The 16852-nt window shown below is 35.9% G+C and overlaps 1 long non-coding RNA gene across 2 annotated transcripts in view; it reads right to left on the bottom strand.

Annotated features, from left to right (window-relative positions):
- Positions 1 to 16852, bottom strand: part of LOC133101927 (uncharacterized) — a 337779-nt gene that overhangs the window by 251992 nt on the left and 68935 nt on the right. For both annotated transcript variants that reach the window (XR_009702790.1, XR_009702792.1), the window contains exon 4: positions 1329 to 1391. This is a non-coding gene — a long non-coding RNA (uncharacterized LOC133101927). The remainder of the gene's footprint in view (positions 1 to 1328; positions 1392 to 16852) is intronic.

Genomic DNA, 16852 nt, shown 5'->3' with positions numbered 1-16852 from the left:
GGCCAGAACTTTTTCTTATGATTTACCATATAGTACAAAGTATTTTTGGGTGTCTTTCCCACAAAGAACCATATGGTTACAGATTATATCTTTTTCATCTTCTAACCCTTGGCTATTAATATGTGCCTGGAATGGCACTAAATCTTCTAAATCAACTTCATGTAGTTTGCATTTCGACCACATAGTCAGTCTGATGAACTAATAGAATGACTTTCATTTAGATCTTCAATATCACCTATATTTACCTCCAGTACCTCAAAATGTAACCTTATTTGGAAGTAGGGTCTTTACAGAGGTAATCAAGTTAAAACAAGGTCATTAGGATGGGCCCTAATTCAATGTAACTGTTGTCCTTTTACCAAGAGGAAATTTGGATAGAGAGACATTTGCAGAGGGAAGACTATATGAAGGAAGAATGCTATGTGAAGATAAAGGCAGAGATTAGGGTGATACATCTACAAAGCAAGGAATGTCAAAAATTGTCACAAATCACCAGAACCTAGGAGAGAAGCCTGAAACATAGTCTACTCGACAGCCCTCAGAAGGAACCAACCCTACTAACCCCTTGATCGTAAATGTTTACCCTCCAGAACTGTGAGACAATAAATTCCTCTTGTTTAAGCTAAGCCACCCAGTTTGTGGTACTTTGTTACAGCCCTAGGAAAATAATAAGTATCTTCAAGAAATCTTAGAATAAATCTAAGCTTCTTGCTAATGAATAAGGCAATTCCCAACACTTTCTTTCATTGGGTACCATATTGATAGAGCCAGTTCACGATAAAAATAGCTAGATCGAACTTTCACCTGTGTTTTTATAGCCTCACAGGGAAAATTTGCAAATAAATTTGCACAACCTAACACGCTGCCACCATTTGCTAAAAGAAGGTTAATATTTTTTCTGGAGAGAATGCTTTCCTTTCTGCCAGAAAACAGACATCTGATTCCTAAATGATCATTAAAATTTTTGTATTCTAGGCTTCTAAGACACATCTAAATACTCAGAATGGATTGTTTACCCATCAGTACATAGCTAAATTCACATTAAAACATTCTCAAATATCAAAAAAGTGTTTTATTTTAACAACAATTAATAATTCATCTAATGTCTAACTTTAAGGGGTCTGATGGGAAGCATGGTGGAAGATTCTTATTGAGGTTTTGGGAGAAGACAAAAACATGACATGAATCATAGTTAGGAATCTTTATTAATAGCCACATTACCAAAGAACATACAGAGCTAAAACATTAAACATTTGCTATGTTCCTGTCGAACACTGCAGTCCCCTTTAGGGAAAAAGGCATAAATAAATGTGTCCCTCTGAACTTACTTTTTCCAGACGGGTGGAACTTGTGGGATGCTCTGAGCCAGCAGAATGGTCACTCCCATACACCTGCAGGGGGAAACGTATGGCTTTTAGTAGAATCTAACAGAGTCACTGATCCTGTTCCTGGACTTGATATGATTTCCTTCCTTTCTTCCTCCCTTTCTTCTACTGTCCTTCCTTCCTTTTTAGTATAAACATGCTTTTCTATTAAAGTAATGCAGGCTTGAAGTTTTAAAGAAGCCCCATTGTTTTGTGCACAGAACTGTCAAAATGAAGGAGCATTCTGAAGCAGGCATCCTGTTTCTTATTTTCTCAGTTCTGAGTATGAATTTAGCAGCATAACATATTGGTTGGGTACATGTTTCAGAGCCAAATAGCCCCTGTCAAACTGACAAGATCGCTTATTAGCTGTGTACAACTTTAGGAGTAGTATTTAGCCATCCTGTGTTTCCACACCAGTAATTAAGGATGAAAATTGTACCTCCATCATATGGTCTGAGAACCAAAAATATATGGTACCTGAAGAGCACATAACATAGGGACAACCACCTGGTGAATACTTAATAAATGTAAGCTAATAATTATGCTTATAAAGAAAGAAAACACCAATTATATGACATTCTGAAAAAGTCAAAACTATAGCAATGGTAAAAAGATCAATGGTTTCCAGGGGTTTGAGGCAGGGAGGGAGTTAGGTGAGGTTTGAACACATTAAGCACCTTTTTAAGATGGTATGACTATCTGTATGATACTATAATGGCAGATATATGGTAGCACACATTTGTCAAAATGTATAGAACTTTATAACATAAAGAGTGAACCTTACTGTATGCAAATTTTAAAAAAACTTATTTTGGAGGTCAGGGTACTCCTGGGTGGAATACAGAATGTGATAAAACTAATTATATCATGAATGTATGAAATAAATATAAATATTACAAATGTATGAAGCAAACGCACCACAGGGGCTGCGGGGAAAAGATGACCTAAGTAACTCTGGAAGTGAATGGAGTCTAAAAGACTCTAGGCAAAATAAACTGTTACATAAGCACTGTGTGTTGGTAAAGTTGATTCTCATGAGGATATCAGTAATTTTGATACTGCTATACATATATACTGGAATTGAACAATTAAGTAATTAGATGCTGGATGTTGGGAGCCAGGTTTCTCACCGTAGGTGTGGGAGATTACAGATAAGAAATAGGAGGAGGCCAGAATGAGCCATGTGGTAACAGATTAGCGTTGGAGACATCAGTATGAACTCATGTTTAGCTTGGTATAGATACAGATGATTACATATAGAAATAATTATAGAAATATGTATATACATGGGTTAGTATATACACATATAACCCCTTGCTCTGTCAGTAGAGAGGGCCTAGAAATAATGACACCCCAGCAGCAACAAGCATACCTATCATCCAGATCTTGTTTTCTATACCATATTCCAATTTTTAAAAAATCAGGGCTCCTTGGAGAAAGGCTGATTCTAAGACTGAGACAAAAAATATATAAGATGATCCTAGAGCATCCTGTAGTGCCAGAAAGTAAAAAAAAAAATGCTTTTTAATAAATAATGGAGTATACAAAGGGACATAGCAGACAACTGAAAAAGTCCCCAGTTCTCAGGTTGGAAAATTTTATCAACAAAATAAGTGGCATTGGCTAATAATCGAAAACAAAAAATAAATCTATGAGTCCATACTGATATAGATAAATAATTGAAAAAATAAATATCAATCAATAAACAAGGGAGAATAGACAAATCTCCCACACAGAAAAATTCTAAATAATTAGTGTCAATACTCTGCCCTCAAGGAGGTGAAGCATAAATTCCCACACGCTGGATGTGAGCTGTTCATAGTGACTTCCTTCCAAAAAGTACAGTATAGAAAAGGGGGAGAAAGAGCAACTTTATAGAAAAGAAACCTGGCACACTAACTCAGCCAATTGACCAAGGTAAACATGGACAGTAATAAGTCATGTTGATAGCATGTACCCTTGACATGATGTGATGAAAATGGCACTCTACCTTTTTAGTCTTCTTCCCAAAAACCCACAACCCCAGTCTAATCATAGAGAAAAAACATCAGGCAACTCCCAATTGAGGAGCATTTTACAAAATACTTGACCAGTACTTTTCAAAACTGTCAAAAGTCACCAAAAACAGGGTAAGTTTGATAAACTATCACAGCCAAGAGGAGTCTAAGGACACATGAGGACTAAATATAATGTGATATCCTGGAGGGGATCCCCAAAGAAGAAAAGGACATTAGGTGAAAACTAAGGAAATTAGAATGAATTATAGACTACAGTTAAAATAACATATCAATATTGATTCAAAATTGCAACAAATATCCCATACAAACATACAAATATAAGATGTTAATAATCGGGAATTAATAATCGGGAAAATATGTAGAGGATATATGGGAACTTTGTAGTGACTTAATCTGTTTTAAAATTTAGAATTTGTTTTAAAAAAGAAAAAAAATAAAGACAGACTATTATATTGAACCTAAAAACAAAAACATTAACCAGCGTTACTAAGTATTATTTTTTTTTCATTCGGTAGACAATTAGATCAGGAGATACCTAGCAACTAATAGGACTTATAAACTTGAATGTTTTAATCATTACTCCAATTAATCCTGATCTAATTCTTATATTTGATTCAATTCATGTTGAATCTCTTCTCAAAGTGAGACCCTCCTCAAAGTTGATCTGTTATGTTCAGAAACTTTACCACCCACTTTAATTTGCCTACAAGGAAATCTTACAGATGTCAGTGGCTTTTACACTCAACCTGCAGTTCCTAACACTCTACTCCATTTTTCAGCACTCCTTGATTTATAGCTCAAAGGACAATTTGCCCTTTTTAATCCAGTGAAAAACTATTTTAAAAGTAAGAGGTCAGTCACAAATTACATTAACTTACTAGTAACACAAATCCACACATGATGATTTCTCCCAATATAAATTAGGTTTCACATCACTTATGTCTCCTGTGTTTAGTTCTTGGCCTTCTGAAGTCAGAATTTACATATTTAGTTTTTTTCTCAACTAATTCCTCATCTAACAAACTTCACCAGCCACAGTAGATTTTATGTGGTACTATTTTCTTTTAAAAATGTGAAAGTGCAAAAAAAACAGTAACTTAATAGTTTTCTATATACTCCCAGGAAGTTGTTCCTTCCCTCCCTACTGTAACACAGAAATGTACCTCTCTGAATTGAAGCTTTTTGTGATGCCTATGCTTTGGGGGGGCTTGAAAGTGACTATGAACAGAGAGATGAAAGAAACAGTAGAGACAGGAAGTTGAGCTCCACCATCATACAGTTTTTGAAGGAGCTATTTGCATATGGTTATTCATCCCATTTCTCTCTCCTCTGTATACTCTAGATTATACCCCATAATCTCCCTATCAGTGTTCTCAGGTCTTGCACATGTAGAATCTGATATGAGTATAAGATAAGCATAACTTAGAATTTTATGATTCTTCACAAGGTCCTAAAACACCTAGAGACAATGGCCCTTGACTTAGATGGGGCAGGTAGAAATGCAGATGAAAACAGAGAGACTGAGAAATTTCACCACTTCTCAAGTGCTCAAAACCAGCTCATCTATTCCCAAGCCCAGAGGACCTTCCCCCCCCCACACACCGTGTACATACACCACTCGGAGCCAACTTGAACCTACATTTGGAGGATATTTTACTCAATGTGAGTATCCCCTTTCTTCCTTCTTGGTAAAGTATAAAGTGATGTGGTAAGTTGGTGATCAGCTCAGTGCTCCTACCTTGTTCACTGGAAAGAAAAAGACTTCCTCTGGTGACTGGTAAAGGGAACCAGCCTTGTGTCCAGATTGAAACTCTAACTTGAAAATTCCTCCCAACCATAGAAAATATTTGCAAACGAAACAACTGACAAAGGATTAATCTCCAAAATTTACAAGCAGCTCATGCAGCTCAATATCAAAAAAACAAACAACCCAATCCCAAAATGGGCAGAAGACCTAAATAGACATTTCTCCAAAGAAGATATACAGATTGCCAACAAACACATGAAAGGATGCTCAACATCACTAATCATTAGAGAAATGCAAACCAAAACTACAATGAGGTATCACCTCACATGGGTCAGAATGGCCATCATCAAAAAATCTACAAACAATAAATGCTGCAGAGGGTGTGGAGAAAAGGGAACCCTCTTGCACTGTTGGTGGGAATGTAAATTGATACAGCCACTATGGAGAACAGTATGGAGGTTCCTTAAAAAACTAAAAATAGAACTACCATATGACCCAGCAATCCCACTACTGGGCATATACCCTGAGAAAACCATTATTCAGAAAGAGGCATGTACCAAAATATTCATTGCAGCTCTGTTTACAATAGCCAGGACCCGGAAGCAACCTAAGTGTCCATCAACAGGTGAATGGATAAAGAAGATGTGGCACATATATACAATGGAATATTACTCAGCCATAAAAAGAAACAAAATTGAGTTATTTGGAGTGAGGTGGATGGACCTAGAGTCTGTCATACACAGTGAAGTAAGTCAGAAAGAGAAAAACAAATACTGTATGCTAACACATATATATGGAATCTAAAAAAAAAAAAAGGTTCTGAAGAACCTAGGGGCAGGACAGGAATAAAGACACAGACATAGAGAATAGACTTGAGGATATGGGGAGGGGAAGGGTAAGCTGGGACGAAGTGAGAGAGTAGCACCGACATATATACACTACCAAATGTAAAATAGATAGCTAGTGGTAAGCAGCTGCATAGCACAGGGAGATCAGCTCGGTGCTTTGTGACCACCTAGATGGGTGGGATAGGGAGGGTGGGAGGGAGATGCAAGAGGGAGGGGATATGGGGATATATGTATACATATAGCTGACTCACTTTGTTATACAGCAGAAACTAACACAATATTGCAAAGCAATTATACTTCAATAAAGAAGTTAAAAAAAAAAAAAAAGAAAGAAAATTCCTCCCAACCAAAATTCCAGCCTGCCCAGATTTCTATACAGTGTGGCTTCTGAGTGAAATGGAAAAAGCAAGTGGAGCCAATTTATATACCCTATACTTCTTTAACATATTTGGTAATTCACAAGCCTTACAAAGTCTTATGCAGCTGAAAGCTTGGTGTCTATGGTTGAATTTGTGTGTGTGAGTGTTGGGTTGATTTGCCTTTTTATGCATCTGAAAGTCAGTTACAAAAGGAAGATAAGCTATTTTGTGAAACTCAAACTCTTTCAACCATAGTACTTGTGACAACTGCTACTGCATGTTTTATCAAATGACATGTGGACTTAAATTGAGATAACACATTTTTAAGCTACTGGGACTCTTTGAAATTAAATGTACAGGCAAGGTTATACACATTGGAGATGCTAGATCCCCACAGAACCATGAGATAACATGGTATAGAAGACAACATAGATATTTGCACCTTGCCTCACCTCCAATTCTGGAAGCTGGCTTAATTCCATAACCAATCCTGATTGCTTCTGGCCAAAGGTATCTTGTTCTGTTCCACAGAAGCCCTGTGAATCTGACTTGTCCCTGGCCATCTTCATTATGTAGTACCCAAGGGAGGCCAGATTATTTTACAGTCAAACCTCAGAAATGTGCCTGCCCCACAGCAAAGCAAGCAATCCATTTAACACCTTAACTTTCCCAACCAGACCAGACCTAACCTAAAATTAACCCTTCCATACAAAGTGACCCAAATCTGGTGTCTGAATACAGGCCTTTTAAAAGACTTGTCCAAGGGAAGGCAAAGGACTAACTACTCCGATGTACTCACAATCCTTCTTTCTTCTGCTACCACCTCCCTGCCCAGATCCCACTTCTGTGATGATTCTGGATTAGCCTACTGAGTGCAGGATTCAAAAATAGAGGCTCAGGTTCTCATAAAAATGTTCTGCAACTTTAGGTCAAAATCACATTATTAATTGTGGTATTTTGCTCAGTTCCCAGCCAGGGTAATTTTGTTCAGTTCACCTAAGTATGCCTTTGCAGTTTCAGCTGAACTCCGTTTTTCCTCACTATTAAATAGAATAGCCAAAAAACTATAGGTCTGCTAGTTTTCACCCTACAAATAGATATATTTTTCGGTAGGTGAAGTGATGCTCTACTTATTCCCTTTCCCTGCCACAGATTTGATTCTTGTACTAACCGCTTTGACTCTCCAGGACCTGCAAAATTGTCAGTGCCTTTCAGTCTAATCCCTTTAAACTTTAAAAATTATTATTCTTCTGACATATTGTTTTTATGTCACGCTATTTTTCAGAGAAGTGGTATTAGGAATGAACAAGTGATTATAGAAATGAGCAAGCCTCTCCAAAAAGAGGAAACATAAAAAATAAAGGTGACATTGAGAAGTAGAATCTCTTTTTTTTTTAAGCCCCAAGCTAAAGCACACTGCTCATCCCACTGTGAAGGAATGTTAAGTAAAACTCAGTTTCCTTTGTTTTTTTTTTTTTTAAGATTATATCATGTGTACTAAGTTTATAGAAAAACAGCCTCTGCTTTTATAGAGCCTGAGAGTCCTTGCTTTATCACAGGAAGAAATCTGCAGTGTCAGGTTCTAAACAGCTGTGGGTTCATTCATTGGCCAGAAGGCATCATGATGACAATGGGCCAGGGGTGTCAGGCTCTGAGGAATAGTAGGAGTAAACAACACTTCCTAATATCTAGTAATGAATAAGGTTCTATTTAGTCTTCCCCCAAAAATAACCCCTTGTCACTTTTCCCATTCACCTAATACTCCCCTATATAAATCCTAGTTATTGTAATTTTACTTGTTATAAATATGCTCAGGAGAAGACCTGGTTTTAGAGAATCAATCATCTCTCTACTCATTGGTGTCTTTATAAAATTTTAGACTAGTAGAAATCCAGTAAACTAATAAATGACAGAGTCAGATCTACTACAAATGGCTGTTGCTGAACAGAAGCAAAGGCATTACCTTGACATTTAGTGATAGAACTTTAGCAAATGGCAGTTCTTAGAAGAGAGTTTAAGTGGGAGTGAATTTTGAAGGCCTCTATAAGAAGAGGAAATTTTCCAAACATCATATGTATAATTGTTCTTGCATTACCCAAAAATTTAAGGTATGTAGACTTGAGCTCACAAAAAAAAGTAAATAATAGATGTTCTCTTAGTCAACAGTTAACAAACGTTTATTGAGTACCTACTACTTGCCAGGAAATTTCTAGGCACTGAGGATGCAATGGAAACAAGGCACTGTCCCTATTCTCAATATAAGCTCTTACATTCAGAAGAAGAAAGAAAGAGGGTAAACATGTAAATAGACAAGATCATTTCAGGAGATAGTAAGTGCTATGAAGAAGATAAAATAAAGAAGTATAACTGGGAGTTACTGATGAGATGACATTTGAATTGAGACCTGTTGAAGTCATGCATATCTGACCATGTCTTTATAAACGTGGTTCTGAGATTGGCTTTCCCAATTTGAAATGGGTGTTTCTGAATAAGGGCCTTACCTCCATATCTCTCTCCACGTATCTTTTTTTTTTTTTCCTATCTTTTTTCCTCTGTCTCCCAATTTAACCTTCCTCTCTTTCTACCTTTACGCTTACAGGTCACTCTCCTTTTTCTTCTCTCTCCCCTTCCCCTTTTCCCTTATATCTTCCATTTTGCTTTCTTCCTACCTCTTCCCCTCAAGCTCATTGCTTCCTCTCTGCAATGTTTTCCTTAGCTTCTTAAAAAATGTGTCTGCCTGGCCCACTGGGGCCACCTGAATTTCTGTTCTAACACTTTCCTTCTTACTTTCCTTACCATAAAGCAAAACTCTTTATATTTCTTGTGGAATTTAACAAATATAGTCTTACATTTGCTTCTCTAAAGTAGTTATGTCCTTCTTAACTTACTTTAGCCTTTGAGTTCTCTCTCTGTACCCATTACTAGGGAAAAAAATTGAGATATGCAGTGTTATACCAGGTCAATAACACGTAAATATTTGAAAATTTTTGAGGGTTTTGATTCTCCTGAATACATGTAAATTTTAAAACACAGTGCTATATTTTATATTTGGAGGAAGTATGTGCTCCAATTTTATGCTTTTAACTGCAATCTCATCGATGTGTTTCAATGATTTTCTCTACAATAAAAGTATGCAATTATCTATACTTATTATGAAAGTCATATTAATAGAACTTTTATTAAAACGGGGAAGGCTTAATGTACCATAATAAGACACACTGAAAATATTTATTTTCAGCTACAGCCTCATAAAAAATGTACGTTTCCTTAGAAAGGAACTCTGTACAGAATTATTTTGTGTTAATTTAATTCTACTAAAATGGAAGTACATTTTACAAATTAATACATACATAAAGTAACACATTCTGGTAGGTTATTTCTAATTTTTGTTGTAATTTTCTTGAATGAAACTATAAGTTTGAAACTATTTACAAAGTCAAGAAATGACTTAAATAAGACTGGGTAAAAATAAGAAAGAACAACGACATAAACATTTAAACAATGTCGAATAGGACTCACTGTAAAGATATTTCACCCCAGTACATTCTCATTTCAGAAATATGGTAAATACTGGGACTTCCCTGGTGGTCCAGTGGTTAGGGCTTGGCCCTTTCACTGCCAGGGGCCAGGTTATATCCTTGGTTGGGGAACTAAGATCCTGCAAGCGGTGCGGCATGGTCAAAAAATAAAATAAAATAGAAAATTGTAAAAATTAAAAGAAAAGAAATGTGGTAAATACTGCATGCTTATCTGGTAAAATATACAGTAATAAGACACATCCTCAAACTGATGAAACTCCTGCACATTTAGAAGATTCTACCACCACAGACAGTATTCCCCGGCCAATAACCCTTCCTCGGCATGCTCACACAGTGTCCCATCTAGCTGCCAGCTTTGGCCTAAGGAGGTTATAGTTTGGCCTCACAGCTTAAACAGGAATTTTTTTTTTTCTCAAAAGTGAGCACACCTTTGTCTTCTGAATTTAAGGATAGGCAGGCCCATCTTCCAGAAAGCAAAATATTTCAAAGAGGAAACTCTAGGTGTAAGGGGACCACAGTGAAACAAGAGCGCCAGTAGAGTCTGAGGGCTGTGGCAGAAATCTGGGGCATTGGCTACTGGGTATTCATTTCACTCCACACCAGAACTTCAAGGGGTAATTCTAGGACAGACGGAAGTGTTAAACAAAAGAGATTTTCATCATGTTCTCAAGCGAAAAACCTACTGAGTCCTTTCCACTTCACTCTTCTGACGTAATTGCTCTGTGCCTTCATTTCCTCAGTTTGAAAATGGGAACTGGATAAATCTCATAGTGTTGTTGTGGGGATTGAATTACTTAATTCAGTTAAAACACTTAGAATCATGCCTGAAACATATTTATCATTCAGTAAATGACAGCTACTGTCCTTGCTGCCACTGCTGCTGTTGTTATGATAGTTAATAGTACCAAATGCAGAGATGGTACTAATTATGTAGTTGTGGGACTTAAAAGAATCTGTAAATCTGAAACATATACGTAACCTAGATGCTAGAAACATCCATGTTTGCCATCATTTTCTAAGATCCTTGTCAGATATATTTCATCATTAAACTCACCTTTCTAATTACCTAAAAAGAAAGTTTTATAAGTCTAGTTTTATTTAATGTATTTTAGGCAACTATGCTTGAAAATGCTTTAAGGAATAGAGAAAACAAATTCAAATTATGCTCCTAGTTTTCAGGGAAACAACCAACAAAAGAGACCATTATCATCTGTGGGAGAGTTATTCGGAAACTACGGGATTTACCATATAAAACAGATTAAGGAGGACTTTGCCTATCTTGGTAAATTGTTTGCAAAATGCCTGATTTAATATCCTTCTCTGCACCATGGGGAGTTCCCTCCTATGATGACTCTGGATCTGGCTATGTGACTTGCTTTCACCGATAGAACAATAGCAAATGTGGTGCAAGCAACAGAGTGAAAGGTGCTTGTATTAGTCAAGGTTCTCAAGAAAAAAAGAACCAATAACACTCCCTAACACCATACACAAAAATAAACTCAAAATGTATTAAAGACCTAAATGTAAGGCCAGACACTATCAAACTCTTAGAGGAAAACAGGCAGAACACTCTATGACATAAATCACAGCAAGATCCTTTTTGACCCACCTCCTAGAGAAATGGAAATAAAAACAAAAATAAACAAATGGGACCTAATGAAACTTCAAAGCTTTTGCACAGCAAAGGAAACCATAAACAAGACGAAAAGACAACCCTCAGAATGGGAGAAAATATTTGCAAATGAAGCAACTGACAAATAATTAATCTCCAAAATTTACAAGCAGCTCATGCAGCTCAATATCAAAAAAACAAACAACCCAATCCAAAAATGGGCAGAAGACCTAAATAGACATTTCTCCAAAGAAGATATACAGATTGCCAACAAACACGTGAAAGAATGCTCAACATCATTAATCATTAGAGAAATGCAAATCAAAACTACAATGAGATATCATCTCACACCAGTCAGAATGGCCATCATCAAAAAATCTACAAACAATAAATGCTGCAGAGGGTGTGGAGAAAAGGGAACCCTCTTGCACTGTTGGTGGGAATGTAAATTGATACAGCCACTATGGAGAACAGTATGGAGGTGCCTTAAAAAACTAAAAATAGAACTACCATATGACCCAGCAATCCCACTACTGGGCATATACCCTGAGAAAACCATAATTCAAAAAGAGTCATGTACCACAATGTTCATTGCAGCACTATTTACAATAGCCAGGACATGGAAGCAACCTAAGTGTCCATTGACAGATGAATGGATAAAGAAGATGTGGCACATATATACAATGGAATATTACTCAGCCATAAAAAGAAACAAAATTGAGTTATTTGGAGTGAGGTGGATGGACCTAGAGTCTATCATACAGAGTGAAGTAAGTCAGAAAGAGAAAAACAAATACCGTATGCTAATACATATATATGGAATCTAAAAAAAAAAAAAAAATGGTTATGAAGAACCTAGAGGCAAGATGGGAATAAAGACGCAGACCTACTAGAGAATGGACTTGAGGACATGGGGAGGGGGAAGGGTAAGCTGTGACAAAGTGAGAGAGTGGCATGGACATATATACACTGCCAAACGTAAAATAGATAGCTAGTGGGAAGCAACCACATAGCACAGGGAGATCAGCTCTGTGCTTTGTGATGACCACCTAGAGGGGTGGGATAGGGAGGGTGGGAGGGAGGGAGACGCAAGAGGGAAGAGACATGGGGATATATGTATATGTATAGCTGATTCACTTTGTTATAAAGCAGAAACTAACACACCATTGTAAAGCAATTATACTCCAATAAAGATGTTAAAAAAAAATTACAATTACTTTAATATATAAATTGGCCAGGTTTCTGGAAATTGCAAGAGAATTTTTAAAATAATAAATAAATAAATAACTTTTATAAGTTCATTAAAGAATATCAATAAACTCCAGTATATTAAGAAAGCATAGAAATTAATTAAGAGAAACAAATAAAGAAAAAGAGTGAAAATGAAATCTACGAAACTTGCGACAATAGAAGAAATCAGTCTAATATGTAATATGTGTACCTGTATATCAGTCTGAAAAGTGGAAGTGACTTTGGTAAAGATCTAGTTGAACTTTACCTCAAATTAGAGAATCAAAGCAAAACTGTGGAAGGTCATCAGTAAACATCTGAAACTGATGTAAATGCAATTGTAAATTCAGTTAAAATGTTCAATATTGAAGGTAACATTATTTGATTTTTGTTGATAATATAATAAATACGAATTTTGGAAGAAAAAAAAGAACCAATAGACTTTTATATTATATAAAATATTAATATATTATTATGTTAAAATACATTAATATTATATTAATGCATATAGGTCTATATTTATAATTTAATATATTAAATATACTAAAATGATAACATTTATAATACAATAATATATTATTTGTATGTATAAAACCTATTGGTTCTGTTTCTTTGGTGAACACTAATACAAGCATCTTTCACTCCTCTGCTTGCATCACATTTCTCTCTCACTCTCTCTCTCTCTCTCTCTCTCTCTCTATAAATAGAGAGAGAGAGAGAGAGAGAGAGAGAGAAGAGAGATTTATTTATTCTAAGGAATTGGCTCAGGTGATTATGGAGGCTGAGACATTTCATGATCTGCCACATGAAAACTAGATACCCAGAAGTGCTGGTGGTGCAAGTTCCAGTCCGAGTACAGAAGACTGATGTCCTAGCTTGAAACCAGTCAGGCAAAGACAGCAAATTCGCTCTTACTCACCCCACCTTTTTTTCTAGTCAGGCCTCCAAGGAATTGGATGAGGCCCATCCACATTGGGGAGGGTAATCCTCTTTATTCAGACTAACAATTCAAAGGTCAGTCTCATCTCAAACACCCTCACAGACATACCCAGAATAATGTTTAACCAAATATCTGGGCACCCGTGGCCCCATCAAGTTGACACATAAAGCTAGTCATCAGTGTTCATCAGCGGGCTTCCCCTCTTTTGCTGCTGGACTCTTCCTCCATCATGTAAACAAGTTCAGGTGAGCCGGCAGGAGGCTGAGGGACCACACTGCAGAGAGAGACTGCAAGTCTACCTGTCTCAGCTGAGGTCCCAGATGCATGAATGAATTCCACCCCCACCAGCCAGACCACACAGGCCCACAGAAATGTGAGAAACAATAACTGTTTGAGGTTGAAACCATTAGGTTTTGAAATAGTTTTTTATATAACAAAAGCAAACCGATTTGCTAACTGAACACAATTTTAAAAGCTGATGTCACAGTTAAAAGCAAGACCATATTCTAATCTGTGCTTAATAAATTTCAGTCTAAGACAGAAAATTCTACTCTGTACCTATTGCTTGGATACAGAGCATGTGAAATATGTAAAACTATTTTGGTTTTTTTGTTATTAGCATCAAAGGATTTATACAAATTTTTTAAATAACAGATCAAACTTTTAAAAATCATAGTTGAGTAGACACAAATGTAAAATGAATCCCAAGGTCAACTTACAAAAAATGGCAAGAAGCAAATTAAATTTTATGTGAGTATAAAAAAATACTGGAGATACCACATCAGTTCTAAAATAATGACATAAACATTAACTTCAAGCACCTTCAATATCAAATAGTAAAAGTTTTTGTAATACAATTCACATTCTATAAAATTCACTAAGGTGTACAATTCAGTAGATTCTAAAATACTTAGAGTTGTGCACAAATACCAGAATATTTCATCACCCCAAAAAGAAACCCTGTACCTGTTAGTAGTCTCTGCCCTCTTCTTCCCCCCCAGTCCCTGGCAACCACTAATCTACTTTCTGTCTCTATAGATTTGCATATTTTGGACATTTTACATAAATGGAATCATACCATATGTGGCCTTTTATACTGGCTTCTTTCACTTAGCCTTGTGTTAAAGTTCATCCATGCTGTAGCATTTATCAGTACTTCATTTCTTTTTATTGCCAAATAATATTCTACTGGATGGATATACCATATTTTGCTTATCCATTCATCAGTTTATGGGCATTCAGGTTGTTTCAGTTTCTTACTACTATGAATAATACTGCTATAAACATTTGTGTACAACTTTTTGCATGAACATATGTTTTCAATTCTCTTAGATATACACCTAGGAGTGAAAATGCTGGGTCATATGTTAACAGTATGTTCAACATTTTGAAGAACTTCCAAACTGTTTTCCACAGTGGCTGCACTATTTTTCATTCCAGTCAGGAATGTATAAGGGTTCCTATTTCTCCCCATCCTTAACATTTGTTATTTTCCTTTTTATTTTTTTATTATAACCATCCTAGTTGATGTGAAATGATTTTGGTTTTGATTTCCATTCTCCTGATAACTAATGATGTTGAACATCATTTATATGCTAATTTTCCAACTACAAATCTTCATTAGAGAAATATCTGTTCAAATCATTTGCCCATATTTTAGTTAGGGTATTTTTCTTCTTATTTTTGAGTTGCAAGAATTCCTTATATATACTAGATACAATGTTCTTATCAGATATATGATGTGTGAATGTTTTATTCCATACTGTGGGTCATTTTTTCATTTTCTTGATGTTCTTTGAAGCACAAAATTTTTTAATGTTGATAAAGTCCAATTTGTCTATTTTTCTTGTGTTGCTCACGCTTTTTGTGTTATATTTTTAAAACTATTGCTTAAACTAAGATCATGAATATTTACTCCTATGTTTTCTTCTAAGAGTTCTATCACTTCAGCTCTTACTTATAGGTTTTATCCATTTTGAGTTAATATTTGTATTGATAGATAGGGTGAGGCAGGGTCCAACCTTATTCTTTTGTATATGAATATGCAGATGTCCCAGCATCATATGTTGAAAACACTATTCTTTCTCCCATTGAATTGTCTTGGCACGGTTGTCAAAAGTCAATTGACCATAGATGTGTGGGTTTACCTCTAGACTCTCAGGTTAAAATGTTATGTGATCTATGTGCCTATCCTTATGCAAGTACCACACTGCCTTGATTACTGTAGCTTTGTAGTAAATTTTGAAATCAGGAAGTGTGAGTCCTCCAACACTGTTTTACTTTTTCAAGATTGTTTTGGCTTTTCTGAGTCCCTCACATTTCCTTGTGAATTTTAGGAGTAGCTTGTGCCTTACTGCAGAAAGGGGAGTTGGAATTTTGATAGGGATTGCATTAAGTCTGTAGATCACTCTGGGGAGTACTGCAAACTTAACAACAGTAAGTCTTCCCACCATGAGCACGGTATGTCTTTTTATTAGGTCTTCTTTAATTTCTTTCAACAGTGTTTTGTGGTTTTCAGTGTACAAGTCCTGTGCTTCTTTGGATAAATTTATTCATAAGTATTTTATTCTTCCTGATGGAATAGTAAATAGAATTGTTTTCTTAATTTCATTTTGGGATTTTTTTATTGCTAGTGTACAAAAATACAATTAAATTTTGTACAGTCATCTTGTATTGTGCAACTTCACTAAACTCTTTTTTTGCTCTAATACTCTGTGTGTTTGTGTGTGTGTACACTTAGAGTTTTATGTGATACATATTATCATATATATATGATATTGTCATCTGCAAACAGAGATACTTTTACTTCTTTCTTTCCAATCAGGATGCCTTTTGTTTCTTTTTCCTGCTTAGCTGCCCTGGCTCATACCTCCAGTACAATGCTGAATAGAAGGGGTGAGAGTGTACCTCCTCGTCTTGTTCTTTATCTTAGAGGGAAAGCATTCAGTCTTTCACCTTAACTATGATATTAGCTGTAGGGTTTTGTAGATGCCCTTAATTAGGTTGAGGAAGTTCCCTTCAATTCCTAGTTTTTTGAACGTTTGATGCTGAAATAGTGCAGGATTGTGTCAGATGTTTGTTTTGTCAAATGTTTGTCTTGAATTTTTGTCTATTGAGATAATAATTTTTTCTTTATTCTCTTAATATGGCATATTACATTGATTTTCGTATGTTGAAACAACCTTGCATTCT

The sequence above is a fragment of the Eubalaena glacialis genome, chromosome 12 (genome assembly GCF_028564815.1).
Source record: "Eubalaena glacialis isolate mEubGla1 chromosome 12, mEubGla1.1.hap2.+ XY, whole genome shotgun sequence".
Lineage (NCBI taxonomy): Eukaryota > Metazoa > Chordata > Mammalia > Artiodactyla > Balaenidae > Eubalaena > Eubalaena glacialis.
The sequence above is the reverse complement of the archived record's forward strand: the minus strand, read 5'-3'. Positions and strand labels throughout refer to the sequence as shown.